Genomic DNA, 17,652 nt, shown 5'->3' with positions numbered 1-17,652 from the left:
ATTTATTTTCAAGTTAAAAAAAAGTAGCTTCATCAGGTTATTTAGGACAACTTCTATGGTATGGATGTACAAACATCCACATCTCAAGATAAATCCACATTGGTGAAGACTTGGAAGAAGATAATGATGACTCGGAAGAGGAAAAGGAACAAGAAGATACTGAGAACATCAATAAGAAACGAGAAGAAAACGATAAAGAATTATTGAACGATATTCGGAAGATGTTCACCACTCTAAAAAAACCTAAAATGTGAGAGTGTCAAGCATTTTTTTTTTGTGTGAAGAACATGCAACAGATGTATTCTTAGAGTTATCAAGTTTGGGACACTCTTCAGATGATTTTAAGATGATACTCAGTCTTTTTTTTTCTTTTGGTAGTTTACTACCTCTCAAATTTTTTTAGGATACTTTACTTGAAAAGTTAAACGTAAAACCATTTTGTTATATCCTTGTTTTTTCTTTTTCACTAAAATAGAAAAAAAAAATATTTGAGTCAAAAGAATAGTAGAGAGAGAACCCACAACGCAAAATAGAGTAGCTATTTTTTCATGGATGGCTGGCGTTATTTAACTCCGTTTGACCCGGTAGCTTTCATTTTTTGTCTCCCACAATGCCAGAAAAGATGGTTTTCATTTCATTATTTTTCACCTTGAAAAATCATCGGGTACGAAACTAAAACTCAAAATATTTGTTTACTTATCATTCTCTTTCTTCGAGGTAACAACTCTCGTATTTTCACCGATCGGTGGATCAGTGCTGTGCCAAAATTCATGTGCCAAATTCATCATACAGAATACAGCCGTCTTTCATAGCCCCTAAGAGCAATTCCTATGGACAATGGATTAAACAAACATGAAAAAAGAAAAAAAATGAAAAATAGATGTACATTGGTTTGTTCTCTGAGTTGGATGATCAAGCGCGCCCGTCATGATGGACTGGGCGAGCGTGGAAGACCAGGAGTTAATAGGAAAATCGCGGGCGTTGGAAGTAAAAACGCTGACGTGTATTCCTCCCTTCCCAGTACAATCTCAGATTCCCAACAATTACTTTACTATTTTTTATTCCCTTTTGTAGATGGTGGATTTTCGACAAAGGATAGAATTGTAAAACTATACTCCAGATTCGGCAACCGGATGAGTATTGAGACTCATGTCTCTTATTAAAGCATGAAAGCTCATATCATAAATCTCTGACTAAGAAGGTTGTCTCTCAGAGTACGTGTAGATGTGTAGTCTCTCAGCTGAGGCCACGACACATCTCATGAATACTGAGCAATTTCAGTAATTACTACGGATCCGGCAATCGGATGAGTATCGAGACTCATGTCTCTGTGCATGAAAGCTCATGCCACCTCTGATGGAGAAAGTCTCACAGAGAATATGTAGATGTGCAGTCTCCCAGCTGAGGCCACGACACATCTCATACCACCTCTGATGGAGAAACTCTCTCAGAGAAGATGTAGATGTGCAGTCTCCCAGCTGAGGCCACGACACATCTCATGCCACCTATGATGGATAAAGTCTCTCAGAGAAGATGTAGATGTGCAGTCTCCCAGCTGAGGCCACGGCACATCTCATGCCACCTCTGATGGAGAAAGTCTCTCAGAGAAGATGTAGATGTGCATTCTCCCAGCTGAGACCACGGAACATCTCATACTGTATGAAATCGAAAGGTTGGGCGGCTCCTAGAAAGCATGTCTGCTAGTATAGAGCGAAAACGTCTTCGGGATGTAACCAGATTTTCCCCGACTATGCAAGAGGAATATGACTCCAGCAAGTCCATATCACTCAACCCTCAGATAATTAATGCTCCTAAACAGGAAGCCCTTATAGTACAGAGCCCGCAATTAATTATCTTAAATCGCCTGAATATCCAGCAATATTCTACGAGCCATCGTCTGAATATCCAGCAATATTCTACGAATCGTCAATCAATCACCTGAATATCCAGCAACATTCTACGATTCCTCATTATATTTCATTACTTCAATCTGTGGTTCTTCCCAGCAGAATTCCACAGGTTAGCAATAAATATTCAACGAAACGGGCATCTGAGCATCGAATAATCCCTGACAAAAATGGTGCAAGTGTAATTAGCGGATAATGCACAGACCAGCATTTTGAATGCGCAAACGAGCATTACAAAAAATACGAACGAACGAGGAACCTATACAAAATAGGAAGGGAAAATAATAATAATAATAATAATAAAATATTAAGCAAAAGCGCCAGGGGACTAGGATCACCAGCCAACCAGTCATGCCGTGACTAGTCCCGCGCGCAATTTTATATTTTACTATATTTTTACTATTTTCACGATCTCATGAAAATCCTCTCGTTCGAGCAAATTTCCTTTATTTCAAAGAAATTATCTAAATCACATGATTTTATCAAAAATATTAAAATTAGGGAAAGGTGTCGCGGGACCGAGCACCAGCCGACCATGTCTTGGCCATGGCCGGTCCCACACCTCACGTCTCTATTATTTTATTACTTCTCTCAAATTATGAAAATTCCTTGATTTTATGAATTTTCCCTAAAATCATGAAAGTTACCTAATTTCATGTATTTTTATCCAAATCACATGATTTTATCAAAAATAATAAAATTAGGGAAAGGTATCGCGGGACCGAGCACCAGCCACCCATGCCTTGGTCGTGGCCGGTCCCACACCTCACGTCCCATTATTTTATTATTCCTTCTCAAATTATGAAAATTCCTTGATTTTATGAATTTTCCCTAAAATCATGAAAGTTACCTAATTTCATGTATTTTTATCCAAATCACATGATTTTATCAAACATAATAAAATTAGGGAAAGGTGTCGCGGGACCGAGCACTAGCCGGCCATGCCTTGGCCGTGGCCGGTCCCACACCTCACGTCCCATTATTTTATTATTCCTTCTCAAATTATGAAAATTCCTTGATTTCATGAATTTTCCTTAAAATTACCTAATTTCATGTATTTTCTCTAAAATCATGAAAAATATTAAAAAATTAGGAAAACTTGTGGGACAGGGCTCTAGCCGGCCGGCCATGCCCTAGCCGGTCCCACACGTCCATTATTTTATTATTATTTGGTGTTTGGTTTCCTGATTTCATGAAAACTCCCTGATTTCAACAAAATATCTTGGTTTTCAACAAATCCCTTTGATTTTATGAAAAATTATCTAAAATCATCAAAATTACATAAAATTGGGAAGAGTGCCTTGGGACCCGCGCCCATTGACCGGCCGGCCATGCCACGGCCATTGCCGGTCCCACACTCCCATTCCCTATTTTATATTTTAATTTATGTCTCTCATCTCATGGAAGTTCCCTAATTTCGCCAAACTCTCCAGTGTCATGAGATTTCCCTTAAATCAGAGAAAAATACATAAAATCACATAAAACTTGGAAAAGCATGTGGGACCGCATGTCAGCCGACCGGCCATGCACTATCCATGGTCGGTCCCACACCTTGTGATTCCTTGTTTATTTATTATTTTCATCATCTCATGTATTTTTTCCGGTTTCAGCAAAACCATGGATTTTGCATATTTTCTCCAAATGTTGCTCAAACGTGCACCAGAAAATATCAAAATTCCCAGGACTGAAGCATGGACATCATGGTGACACGGGCACATCCCCTTGACCGACCAAGGGTGACCCTGAGGCTTGCAAACAGCTGGTCCCGCATGTTTTAATGATTTTAACCTAATTTGCCCAGTTGCTCATATTAGGTTCGAAGTCTTTCCAAAATATTGGAAGTTCGCTCAAATGACCATCTACTGGTCCCACAACCACCAAGAGCCGGTCTCATGACCTATTGGTCGGTCCCTCATATTTTCTACATCAGGTTTCATGATTTGTCGCTCACACGAGCATTATCTCAGTAAATGATTGAACCAGCATTTAATCATTCTTTCACCAACTGGTCCTCAAGAGACTTTGGTATTTTTTCTCATTCGAGCATCTGGGCGTTATATGGTGAACCCGTCATCCCATGTAGCCGGTTTCATGTGATTTGCAATAAATCATTATCTCGGTAAAATTAGGGTTTTGAATCCAGAGATTTGCAGAAACGTAATTCTGAGTAGATTCGAACACTCTGATAATTTTATGTTGATTCCATGATTAACATTCATATTTATTTTGCTCGACTCAGCAGTCAGTAACTTAAATTAATATTTTATTTGGTTCATCTACCAATAATTCATCAAAAGAACAATATTTGTTCGAACTAGCAATATTTGCTCGAACTAGCAATATTCGCTCGAACCAGCAATATTTGCTTAAATCAAAGAATATTGGTTCAACTATCAATAACAACAATCTAGCAACACAATTTTGCTCGTCTTAGGTTATGAAGATACCTCGTCTCAACAGACACATTAAATTCATGAGTTTTAGAACATTTGCTAATCATGTTCAACTCAACGCTACATGGACTCATCGTCCCATAAAGTCAGCAACTGACTCCACAATCACGAGATTTCAATCGTGTCACATGGGGGGATATTAACTAGGGTTTTGGTCTGGCGGCCTATGGCACGTGTGTTCACCCACGATGAGAAGTGATCAAGTCGTGCAATCAGTTGGAAGAGTCATCAAAGTAGTGGGTGGAAAGTTAACCAAGTCCTCCACACGATGAGTAATTTGGTTTAACACGATTTCCCACTTTCCCACTCTCTGATTCCAGCAACTGTCACACTTCATGGGATCATGGTGTGTTCAACTCCGGCATTATAAAACGTCTCTGAATCCTGATTGAAAGACAAGAAAGTTTTCGAACAATCAAACAACATTCGCCAAAACGAGCAATTTCTCATCAAAGTTCAAACAGACAATCTTTCGTCTACACGAACTCACAGAAATTACTCTCAATTGAGCAAAATTAAATCATTCAGAGCATTTTCACGCTGAATTTACAACACACCTACAATCTCAGATAACCATTGATCTCACGCATTTCTCAGCTTCCCTCCTACAGATCAACCCATCCTCTCTTGTGACCGAATTGACTCTGGAACGACCATTGTTCTTGGTTTAGGCCGGGGTCTTACAGATTGATCTCTCGAACTTAAAGCACTGCCTTCTTGCAGTGCATCTGTGTGTGGTTCAACATTTCGCTCGGTTCAAGGAGTCTCCACACGGTCGACTCTTCAATTATGTAAAAACCAGCAAATCGTTTTTCCCTACTTACAGATTGGCGATCACAGTGGGAGATTAATCTCTCGGTTGCAATCTCATTTTCATAAGATGTTTGGTCTTAGGACTATTTCAAACCCGATCCAGAATCTTTCAAATGGAAGGATTCCTCATGTTACACCTGACGACACGGAAGATAGAAGAACCCCGACTCTGGCAGAGCTATATCGAATTCTGGAAGTCCACACTAGGAACATGAATCTGATGAAGAACACGATAGATCACATACTCGATTTTCTCATCAAGCTGACATCTGAGTTAGGCGGCGTATCTGCTTTGGAAGTCCCAACACTGGGACTAGTTCAACGCCTGACCCTCAAATCAACAATTTCACTACTCATGAAAAGCCGGTGGATCAAGAGGTTGCACAATTGATTGAAAAGTTGTGTGAACTTTTATACTTTTCCAGGGAACAGCGTACGAACACATTTTCCGCACTCAACCAGATATCACCCAACGTACAAATAACGCTACCAACCCCGGCAGTTGAAGAAGTATCTCTGGTATCTGAACGTTCAATCGACAACATCACTTTTGGAGAGAAAGATCGCATCACAGACGAAGGGCATAATCTCGCGTTGTTTGTGACTGGCTTCATCAAAGGCACCGAATTTAGAAGGGCTCTTGTCGACACGGTGCTTCCAGCAATGTTGTCACTATGAAGACTCTTGGAATGGCCAGATTCCCAAAAGTTAAAATCATTCGCCATCCCATCCTAATGACATGATTTGAGGAAGCCAAAGCCACACGTATGGATACGCATACATAGATTTGAGGGTAGGACCAATTCAATCAAAGGTGAAATTCCACGTGATCGAGCAAGAGCCTGACTATCACCTAATACTTGGGCGACCTTGGATCCATGACAACAAGGTGGTTCCATCAACCTACCATCAATGCATGAAGGCCTTACTCAATAACAAGATCGTCCTTATAGTTGCTTCATCATCTCCTTATGCTCTATCTTACGATGCTGAACTCATCGAATCCTAGAGCGCCCCTGAACCTCCTAAGAAAATCTATACAACTCCACTTCCAAGCTGGAAGGCTATTGAGGCATCCGCATCATCACCATCTTCGGAAGCGAAACCAGTCGAATCGCCTGCTACATCATTCAAGCGCTGAAATGATGAAACCACGATCTCAAGATCCAATTTTATGACCACTCATGACACAGAAGGAAGGGTCACTTACCGGCGACGCAAAAATTAGCAATTAATAGGGGAAATTGATCAAAAATCTCCCCGCACTGATGAATGGTGCCAGAATAAACAATCACCCGAGAATGAATTTCAGGAAGCACCACAACAGTTGCAAGATGGCACGAATTCTACCACTGATGATCTCGAGACGGTTAACATCGGCATATAGGAAGATCCAAGACCGATCTTGGTCATTTCTGCGCTATCAACGGAGGAACGTGAAGGTCTGGTAGAGCTACTGAAGGAGTATCGAGACATATTTTCCTAGACGTATGAAGAAATGCCTGTCCTGGATGACAAGCTGGTCACTCACCGTCTACATATCATTCCCGGCTCCAAGGCTGTCAAACAACCACCCAGGCAGTTCAGGCAGGTCAAAGAGCAAATCAAGGCCGAAATTCAAAAATTACTGGTATCAGGATTTATCAAGCCTATTCAGCATCCAACCTGGCTGGATAATATCGTCCCAGTTAAGAATAAAAATGGCCAAATCAGATGTTGTGTAGATTTCAGAAACCTAAATAAATGTTGCCCGAAGGATGACTTTCCTTTACCCAACATTGATATGCTCTTTGATACGACCAACGGCCATGGTATGTTCTCGTTCATGGATGGTTACAGCAGGTACAACCAAATCAAAATGTTCGAACATGATGCCGCCAAGACGGCGTTTCGCACCCCCATTGGGAATTTTCATTACACTGTGATGCCCTTTGGGTTGAAGAATGCTGGTGCCATTTACCAACGAGCCATAACAGCAATATTTCATGATATGATGCACAAGCAAGTAGAAGATTATGTTGGTGATGTCGTGGTAAAATTGAAAGCTCGAACATACCATCTAGAAGTTCTGAGACAAGTCTTTGAAAGATGCAGAGAATACAAGCTGAAGATGAATCCCCTAAAATGCGCTTTTGGAGTTTCTTCTGGAAATTTTCTGGGATTCTTGGTCACTGCCGAAGGGATCAAAGTCGATTCGGATAAAGCAAAATCCATCTCCACCATGCCTCCTCCATACACTGTGAAGGAACTGCAGAGCTTCATGGGCAAGGTGAATTACATCAGACGCTTCATACCAGGATTGGCTCAACTTATTGCTTCACTCCTCTGTTGAAGAATGGAGCGAGCTTCACGTGGACGGATGTTCAGCAGGAATCATTTCATAAAATACAACAGATACTTTTATCACCTGCAGTCATGAGGTCTCCAGTGCAGGGTCGACCGTTGATATTATACACTGCCTCCAGTGGTGTTTATATTGGAGCACTACTGGATCAAGAAGACGAAGAAGGCATCGAGCATCCAATTTACTATTTCAGCCGAACCATGAAGGATGCTCATCTCATATACCCGAAAGCTAAAAGAGCATGCCTGGCGTTAGCTCATGCAATGCAAAGATTCAGGCATTATTTACTATCCAACAGAGTTTTTCTTGTATCCAAAGCTGATCTCATAAAGTTTTTACTCTCAAGTTCCGCTCTGACAGGAAGACCTGGGAAGTGGCTTCTTCAGATGTCGGAATTCGACATAGTATGTGTTTCCCCCAAAGCAATCAAAGGTCAAGTAGTAGCAGATTTACTAGCAGCGTTCCCAGGAGAAAATTCCGTGACACTACTAGATGATGTACCAGGAGAACTTCCAGGAATCTCAGTCGTTAATTAAGAAACATGGTTGTTTTATTTTGATGGATCCGCCACTCCTAGTAATGATACATGGGGAGCAGGCATAGTCTTGGTCTCGCCATCAGGAGAGGTATTCTCACACTCATTCAAGCTAGATTTCCACTGTACAAATAATTCAGCAGAGTATGAGGCCTTCTTGCTAGGATTATCCTTAGTTAAACAAGCAGGAGCAATGCATCTGGAGATCAGAGGAGATTCAAAACTACTAGTCAATCAAATGAATGGGGTGTACTCTCTCAAAGAGATAACACTTGCTCCATTCAGGGCTGAAGCACAGCGACTCCTGACTCATTTCGCCGACGCGACCATCACCCATACTGGCCGAACCAACAATAGACATGATGATTGCTTAGAAACTCTTTCCTCCAAGTTACAATTCGAAGGATCATATAAATATATCAAAGTAAAAAGACGAGTTGTGTCATCCACGTGGCTTAATAAAACTGAAGAAGCTCAAGCAAATTACTGGAGAGCACCTATCATTCATGAACTGAGCAGATCCATTACAGAAGGGACAATCAGCCTTAAAGAACTGAAGAAGTTCTTCTTGCTTCATGAAGCCTTGTGTCGTCGTAACCCGGATACCTCTCTATCACGATGCCTGGGTGATGAAGAAGCAAAAGAAAAACTCGAAAGTATGCGCCAAGAAGTATGCGGACAGACGCTGGTTATAACACTTTATAGAAGACTCCAGAGACTCGGGTACTATTGGCCTTCCATGGATGCACAGTCGAGGACTTTGCGGGGAGCTTGTCCTAATTGTCAGACACCTCCTCATCATTTGGAAGTGCTAACACTCCTTCACACCGTGGACTGGAGGTAGCCTTACATCGAATATCTTCGAGACAGCAAATCGCCACCAGAAAATAAAGATGCAATCAAACTCGCACATAAAGCTAAGAGATTTGTTTTTCTTGACGGAATCTTATACCGCAAAAGCTTTGGAGGAGACTTGTTGAGATGCCTAGCCAAAGATGAAATTCTGACAATCCTGAAAGAAACTCATGAAGGAGAACATCAGGGGAAAAAGAAATTGTTTCTCCAAATCCACGAGAAATACTACTGGCCGATAATGGAAGATGATGCAGTCGCATACGTTCAGAAGTGCCATAAATGTTAGATTCACGATAATCTCATTCATACCCCTTGTCTTCCATTACACTCTGTGAATATTCCATGGCCTTTCTATAGCTGGGGGCTTGATATCATCGGGAAGATCAATCCAGCATCCTCAAAGCAGCATGAATACATCATCACAGCTACTGAGTATTTCACTAAGTGGGTCGAAGCAATCCCGCTCAGAAGTACCACATGGGTAACTATTGCAACCTTCATCAAGGAGCATATTATATGTAGATTCGGCGTCCCTAAACATATTGTCACAGATAATGGGACTCCTTTCTCCAATCAAGATGTCGAGAAATTACTCAAGGAGTACGGGATTACACAAATCTTCTCCACACCATACTACCCCCAAGGAAACGGCCAAAACAGAGAGTACCAACAAAACCTTGATACGGATTATCAGTCAAAAAATTCATGACAATCCGCGATCGTGGCACGATCAACTTCCCATGGCTTTGTGGGCTTACAGAACTGCACCAAGGAGCTCAATTGGGACGTCACCATATTCACTCGTCTACGGGGCTGATGCTATACTCCCAGACGAGATAAAAATTCCTTCAGCAAGGATTGCAGCGTCTAGCGGAATAAATGAGACAAAGCTGAAGTGTTCAAGTCAAGAGTTACTGAACTAGACATGCTTGAATCAAGAAGAGATAAAGTAGAAAAATACGTGGAGGCTTATAAACAGAGGGTATCTAGGGCGTACAACAAAATGGTAAAACCCCGAACTTTTCAAGTAGGAGATTTGGTATTAAAGACAGCAAGGCACATTCAAGAAGACATGTTTGCTCCCAAATTCTTTCCGAAATGGGATGGGTCGTATGTTATCATTAAAGCGGTGTCTAGTGGATACTACAAAGTTTTAGCACTCAGTGGAGGAAAGGAAGGAAATATTATCAACGACAAATGGCTCAAGGACTATTATGCTTCATCAAACATCTCAAACGTAATTTATTTCCTTCAAAGAGCATGCAAGGTTCTCATTCGTTCATCAAATATTCGTCAAATGAACAAAATTTCTCATGCTATTAGATTGTTCTACCTTGTCAAAACCTACATTACAATTCTCCTAGAACAAACCGTCCAGCAATGGATAATCCCTATAGAAAACCCTGTCGAGTTTCTTCTGGAAGATCCTAGTCTTTGCCTTCAAATCCTCAACCGCCTTATCAACCTCGATGACTCCAAAGCCAGTATCTTTTCCTCCTCCAATAAAGCAGTGGTCATGGAAATCTCATCAGCAGCTTCAGACGCCTTATGAATCTTAATTATCTCAAGACGACGGCGAAGCCATCTCACATTGAATCGCTATATCTCACAATTGGAAATCATCTCATCCCATTTGTGCAATTCCTGGTTCTTGACGTCTCGCAAGTGCATTTGGTTCATTTATTCAATGATCGGTAGTAGCCCTGCAACTGTAGTCATGAGAGTGGATAGAAAACCTTTTCACACTTCAGTAGTAGCAATATGCTCATACTTTTTCCAGATCTTGGTATACAGAGGTACATGGCATTTGACGAATCCACCAACCACCTCATTATCTGGGAAAGTGTTAATCAATATAGCTTCAAACAAGAGCCCAGCTGTCGGGTATTCATGGGCATGAACATTGTCTTCTGTCTCCACGGACTCTACAAAATCTTCACATTCTTGATTGCTACTATCTTCAACCTCGACCACAGTCACGGACCTTCCACTCCTTCTCTTTATAGCATCAACAACGACACAAACATCCGCATGTGATGAACGGGGAAGTGTTTAATTTTGCCTGAATTAGACATGGAAAAATTTCAAGGATTATAAGATTGCTTACAGATGATCCAGTCTCAACAGGATCCGACCTATACCGGGCAAGAGTTCTGGCAGTCCGCTTGGGCCTTTAATTGTGAGAAGAAAGATTCTCCTGGTTATCCTGCAAAAAATCATCTTCCACGATTAGTAACCTCAACTTAACGAGACGGAAAAGATGTGCAACTTACCAAGATGGGCGCTTCTACTCCATGTTTCAACTGAAGACTGTTTTGAGAAGAAGTATTATCAGCAGACATGATATGGGAGGTATGATGATCGAAATTTCTTCTGTGGTGAAGCTAACTTAGGAATGGAGAAAATATTGGTGCAAGTGATAAACCCTAAATATACAAAGATATATACAAGATACGTCAGGCACTTATCTCCGATTCAGTTACGAGTTTTACTGAAACCCTAAGTCTTTAACAAGGTCAAACTGGAGATGCGTAAGTAAAATAGTACACTGGGGACTGACCAAGGTTAATTATGGTCAGCAAGTCACACGACTCCATGTAATATACAGCTTATGTTTGGATATTTTCGTAAAATGAAGAACCACAAAGGTCAAGGGATATTACAATGGGTTCGGCATGAAGAATAGCTCGGTTTGCTTAATTCAATCAAGAAGAACTTGCATTAATAAAATCTCTCGTTCAAAAATAAGACCTAAATACTTCAATAAAAATTTTCGAATGAAGACATCTACTACGAAGATTGAGAGTATTCAAATACTAAAAAAGAAAAAAGAGATCGAAAGTAAAGCTACTCGTCAGATCCATCTGAGTTGTCAGATTCATCATCACTGTCTTTCTCAGAGTTTTCATCGCTATTCTTCTCGGAATCCTCTTCTTCGGAATCACTGTCACATAAAAATCATCACCTGAATCTGAATCTTCTTATGCTTCAGCTGCAATGTTCATAGGACTTTCAAATTCTTTGGCACAGTGATCAGGCAAATCCCAGGTAGTTTCTTCTTCGGAAGCATCAACATCAGATTCAGAGGGTACCCCGTCCAAGAATTGGCGTTTTTCCTCAGCTCTTTGTATTTTGCGCTGGATTCGATCCTTTGTGCGCTGACGAGAATCTTTCTCATCGTCTTCGGCTTTTCTTTTCATGAGTTCGGCGAAATTAATTCTCTGCTCATTCGAGGTACGCTGGGCTTTTCTCCCTCATCATGAATTACCTTGGCTCTTGACTTACCTACGGGAGCTTTGGGATCTTTGTCTGAAGCCGGAATTTTCTGAAACCAAGAGCATAGAGTTATCGACGTGCAAATTAAAACACCGGTGTCTACAAACGGTAAATCTAAAATTCTTACCTCTTTCAATTTCACTAACAATAGTAGTTGCAATACGAGAGTTAATACACGAAATCAGTTCGTTCCTCGAAACCTGTAATAACGAACAACACTTCATTAGTTCATAAAAAATGATTTTCTCATAAAATCACATACATAATTTTCATAATGTGAACATTCACACAAATGAACTATTATATTTATAATAAGACATGTCTTCGCCGCAAATAAGTCGTCTAGTTTGAAGGTTACTCAAAACCCATGTCTTGATTTTACAAATCAATAATTAATACAATTTGTTCATATAAATCTTTAGAATTTATATAATAAGAACAAATCCATGCGAATAAAATATGTCATCATATTTCACACAAAATATGTCACGGCTATATATATATATATATATATAAAAACTATTTTCCTTCGTATTAGTGTTTTATTAAAAACGAAGGTTTATGCTAGTTTTGTGAAAGCTCACACCTATTGTGATAAAATACTAATTCTCATGAAAGCTCATAAATAAAATTTTATCACTGGAAATAATTTTACATACATAAATATATATGTATATTTTCCTCGAACAAGCATTATCCTTTAAAACAGGGTTTATTTCGGTTTTGTGAAACTCACATCTAGTAAGATAAAATCTTGGTTCACATGAAAGCTCACATATATTAAGGTAAAATCTTGGTTCACATGAAAGCTCATACACTAAGTTTTATCACTGGACCTAAGTCCATATATATAAAAAATCTCTCATAAATCATGAATTTTTATTAGTTTTCAAAACTAACGATCGAACGAATATACGTTTAATAAAACAAGGGTTTTTCTACTAAAATCACGTAAACATATACACATGTATAGGATTTTGATATGATGAAAGCATGAAACACTCATGGAATCATCAAACATCTAAAAAAAATGGATGTACATGGTCGGCGCCGGACGGTGCTAGCTTTGGTCGGACGAACGGCGACTCTGGCGAATTTCTCCTGCTGCTCCTGACGTGAAGATAAAAGAGAGATGGAGATGATGGTCGGTCGTGTGGGAAGAAATAAATAAAAAAAAAAGATTAATTTCCTTTTATACCTAATTTTATTTCCAAAACCTAATTCCTTAAGGATTTCCTTTTTGGGCCCGGCCCATGAATCCTAAACCAACCAAGGTTCACCATCGAACCAGCAGTCCTACACGGTTTTATGTTCACTGGATGACGCTCTATTACGCCACAGAAGTTTCCGCTCAAAGCATATTTTGCTCATTCACTCGAGATCAGGTAATATCTTATCTTATGATTAAGTTCAACTACTTATTTTTATTTATACCTGGAAAATCACCATTAAATGCTGACTGAGGAACATGAATGTTCCTCACTAAGCAGGGGACTTAATGTAGATGGTGGATTTTCGACAAAGGATAGAATTGTAAAATTATACTTCAGATTCGGCAATCGGATGAGTATTGAGACTCATGTCTCTTATTAAAGCATGAAAGCTCATGTCATAAATCTCTGACTGAGAAGGCTGTCTCTCAGAGTACGTCTAGATGTGTAGTCTCTCAGCTGAGGCCATGGCACATCTCATGAATACTGAGCAATTTCAGTAATTACTTCGAATCCGGCAATCGGATGAGTATCGAGACTCATGTCTCTGTGCATGAAAGCTCATGCCACCTCTGATGGAGAAAGTCTCTCAGAGAAGATGTAGATGTGCAGTCTCCCAGCTGAGTCCACGACACATCTCATACCACCTCTGATGGATAAACTCTCTTAGAGAAGATGTAGATGTGCAGTCTCCCAGCTGAGGCCACGACACATCTCATGCCACCTATGATGGAGAAAGTCTCTCAGAGAAGATGTAGATGTGCAGTCTCACAGCTGAGGCCACGTCATATCTCATGCCACCTCTGATGGAGAAAGTCTCTCAGAGAAGATGTAGATGTGCAGTCTCCCAGCTGAGACCACGACACATCTCATACTGTATAGAATCGAAAGATTGGGCGGCTCCTAGACAGCATGTCTGCTAGTATAGAGCGACAATGTAGATGTAACCAGATTTTCCCCGACTATGCAAGAGGAATATGACTACAACAATTCCATATTACTCAACCCTCAGATAATTAATGCTCCTAGACAGGAAGCCCTTCTAGTACATAGCCCGCAATTAATTATCTTAAATCGTCTGAATATCCAGCAATATTCTACGCGTCTGAATATCCAGCAATATTCTACACGTCTGAATATCCAGCAATATTCTACGAGCCATCGTCTGAATATCCAGCAATATTCTACGAGCCATCGCCTGAATAACCATCAATGTTCTATGAGCCATCGTCTGAATATCCAGCAATATTCTACGAATCGTCAATCAATCGCCTGAATATCCAGCAATATTCTACGATTCCTCGTTATATTTCATTACTTCAATCTGTGGTTCTTCCCAGCAGAATTCCACAGGTTAGCAATAAATATTCAACGAAACGGGCATATGAGTGTCGAACAAGCCCTGACAAAAATGGTGCAAGTGTAATTAGCGGATAATGCACAGACCAGCATTTTGAATGCGCGAACGAGCAATTCAAAAAATACGAACGAACGAGGAACCTATGCAAAATAGGAAGGGAAAATAATAATAATAATAATAATAAAATATTAAGCAAAAGCGCCAGGGGACTAGGCTCACCAGCCGGCCAGTCATGCCGTGACTAATCCCGCGCCCAATTTTATATTTTACCATATTTTTACTATTTTCACGATCTCATGAAAATTCTCTCGTTCGAGCAAATTTCCTTTATTTCAAAGAAATTATCTAAATCACATGATTTTATCAAAAATAATAAAATTAGGAAAGGTGTCGCGGGACCGAGCACCAGCCGGCCATGTCTTGGCCGTGGCCGTCCCATACCTCACGTCTCCATTATTTTATTATTTCTCTCAAATTATGAAAATTCCTCGATTTTATGAATTTTCCCTAAAATCATGAAAGTTACCTAATTTAATGTATTTTTATCTAAATCACATGATTTTATCAAAAATAATAAATTAGGGGAAGGTGTCGCGGGACCGAGCACCAGCCGGCCATGTCTTGGATGTGCCCGGTCCCACACCTCACGTCTCCATTATTTTATTATTTCTCTCAAATTATGAAAATTCCTTAATTTTATGAATTTTCCCTAAAATCATGAAAGTTACCTAATTTCATGTATTTTTATCAAAATCACATGATTTTATCAAAAATAATAAAATTAGGGAAAGGTGTCACGGGACCGAGCACCAGCCGGCCATGCCTTGGCCGTGGCCGGTCCCACAACTCACGTCCCATTATTTTATTATTCCTTCTCAAATTATGAAAATTCCTTGATTTCATGAATTTTCCCTAAAATTACCTAATTTCATGTATTTTCTCTAAAATCATGGAAAATATTAAAAAATTAGGAAAACTTGTGGGACCGGGCTCTAGCCGGCCGGCCATGCCCTAGCCGGTCCCACACGCCCATTATTTTATTATTATTTGGTGTTTGGTTTCCTGATTTCAACAAAATATCTTGGTTTTCAACAAATCCCTTTGATTTTATGAAAAATTATCTAAAATCATCAAAATTACATAAAATTGGGAAGAGTGCCTTGGGACCCGCGCCCATTGGTCGGCCGACCATGCCACGACCATTGCTGATCCCACACTCCCATTACCTATTTTATATTTTAATTTATGTCTCTCATATCATGGAAGTTCCCTAATTTCGTCAAACTCTCCAGTGTCATGGGATTTCCCTTAAATAAGAGAAAAATACATAAAATCACATAAAACTGGGAAAAGCATGTGGGACCGCGTGTCAGCCGGCCGGCTATGCCCTAGCCGTGGCCGGTCCCACACCTTGTGATTCCTTGTTTATTTGTTATTTTCATCATCTCATGTATTTTTGCCGGTTTCAGCAAAACCATGGATTTTGCATATTTTCTCCAAATGTTGCTCAAACGTGCACTAGAAAATATCAAAATTCTCAGGACTGAAGCATGGACATCATGGTGACACGGGCATATCTCCTTGACCGACCAAGGGTGACCCTGATGCTTACAAACAGCTGGTCCCACATGTTTTAATGATTTTAACCTAATTTGCTCAGTTGCTCATATTAGGTTCGAACTCTTTTCAAAAGATTGGAAGTTCGCTCAAATGACCATCTACTGGTCCCACAACCACCAAGAGCCGGTCTCATGACCTCTTGGTTCGTCCCTCATATTTTCTACATCAGGTTTCATGATTTGTCGCTCACACGAGCATTATCTCAGTAAATGATTGAACCAGCATTTAATCATTCTTTCACCAACTGGTCCTCAAGAGACTTTGGTATTTTTGCTCATTAGAGCATCTGGGCGTTATATGGTGAACCCGTCATCCCATGTAGCCGGTTTCATGTGATTTGCAATAAATCATTATCTCGGTAAAATTAGGGTTTTGAATCCAGAGATTTGCAGAAACGTAATTCTGAGTAGATTCGAACACTCTGATAATTTTATGTTGATTCCATGATTAACATTCATATTTATTTTGCTCGACTCAGCAGTCAGTAACTTAAATTAATATTTTATTTGGTTCAGCTACCAATAATTCATCAAAAGAACAATATTTGTTCGAACTAGCAATATTTGCTCGAACTAGCAATATTCGCTCGAACCAGCAATATTTGCTTAAATCAAAGAATATTGGTTCAACTATCAATAACAACAATCTAGCAACACAATTTTGCTCGTCTTAGGTTATGAAGATACCTCGTCTCAACAGACACATTAAATTCATGAGTTTTAGAACATTTGCTAATCATGTTCAACTCAACGCTACATGGACTCATCGTCCCATAAAGTCAGCAACTGACTCCACAATCACGAGATTTCAATCGTGTCACATGGGGGGATATTAACTAGGGTTTTGGTCTGGCGGCCTATGGCACGTGTGTTCACCCACGATGAGAAGTGATCAAGTCGTGCAATCAGTTGGAAGAGTCAGCAAAGTAGTGGGTGGAAAGTTAACCAAGTCCTCCACACGATGAGTAATTTGGTTTAACACGATTTCCCACTTGCCCACTCTCTGATTCCAGCAACTGTCACACTTCATGGGATCATGGTGTGTTCAACTCCGGCATTATAAAACGTCTCTGAATCCTGATTGAAAGACAAGAAAGTTTTCGAACAATCAAACAACATTCGCCAAAACGAGCAATTTCTCATCAAAGTTCATACAGACAATCTTTCGTCTACACGAACTCACAAAAATTACTGTCAATTGAGCAAAATTAAATCATTCAGAGCATTTTCACGCTGAATTTACAACACACCTACAATCTCAGATCACCATTGATCTCAC

Source organism: Papaver somniferum, chromosome 10 (genome assembly GCF_003573695.1).
Source record: "Papaver somniferum cultivar HN1 chromosome 10, ASM357369v1, whole genome shotgun sequence".
In the NCBI taxonomy this organism is placed as follows: domain Eukaryota; kingdom Viridiplantae; phylum Streptophyta; class Magnoliopsida; order Ranunculales; family Papaveraceae; genus Papaver; species Papaver somniferum.
Note: the sequence above shows the minus strand (reverse complement) of the source record.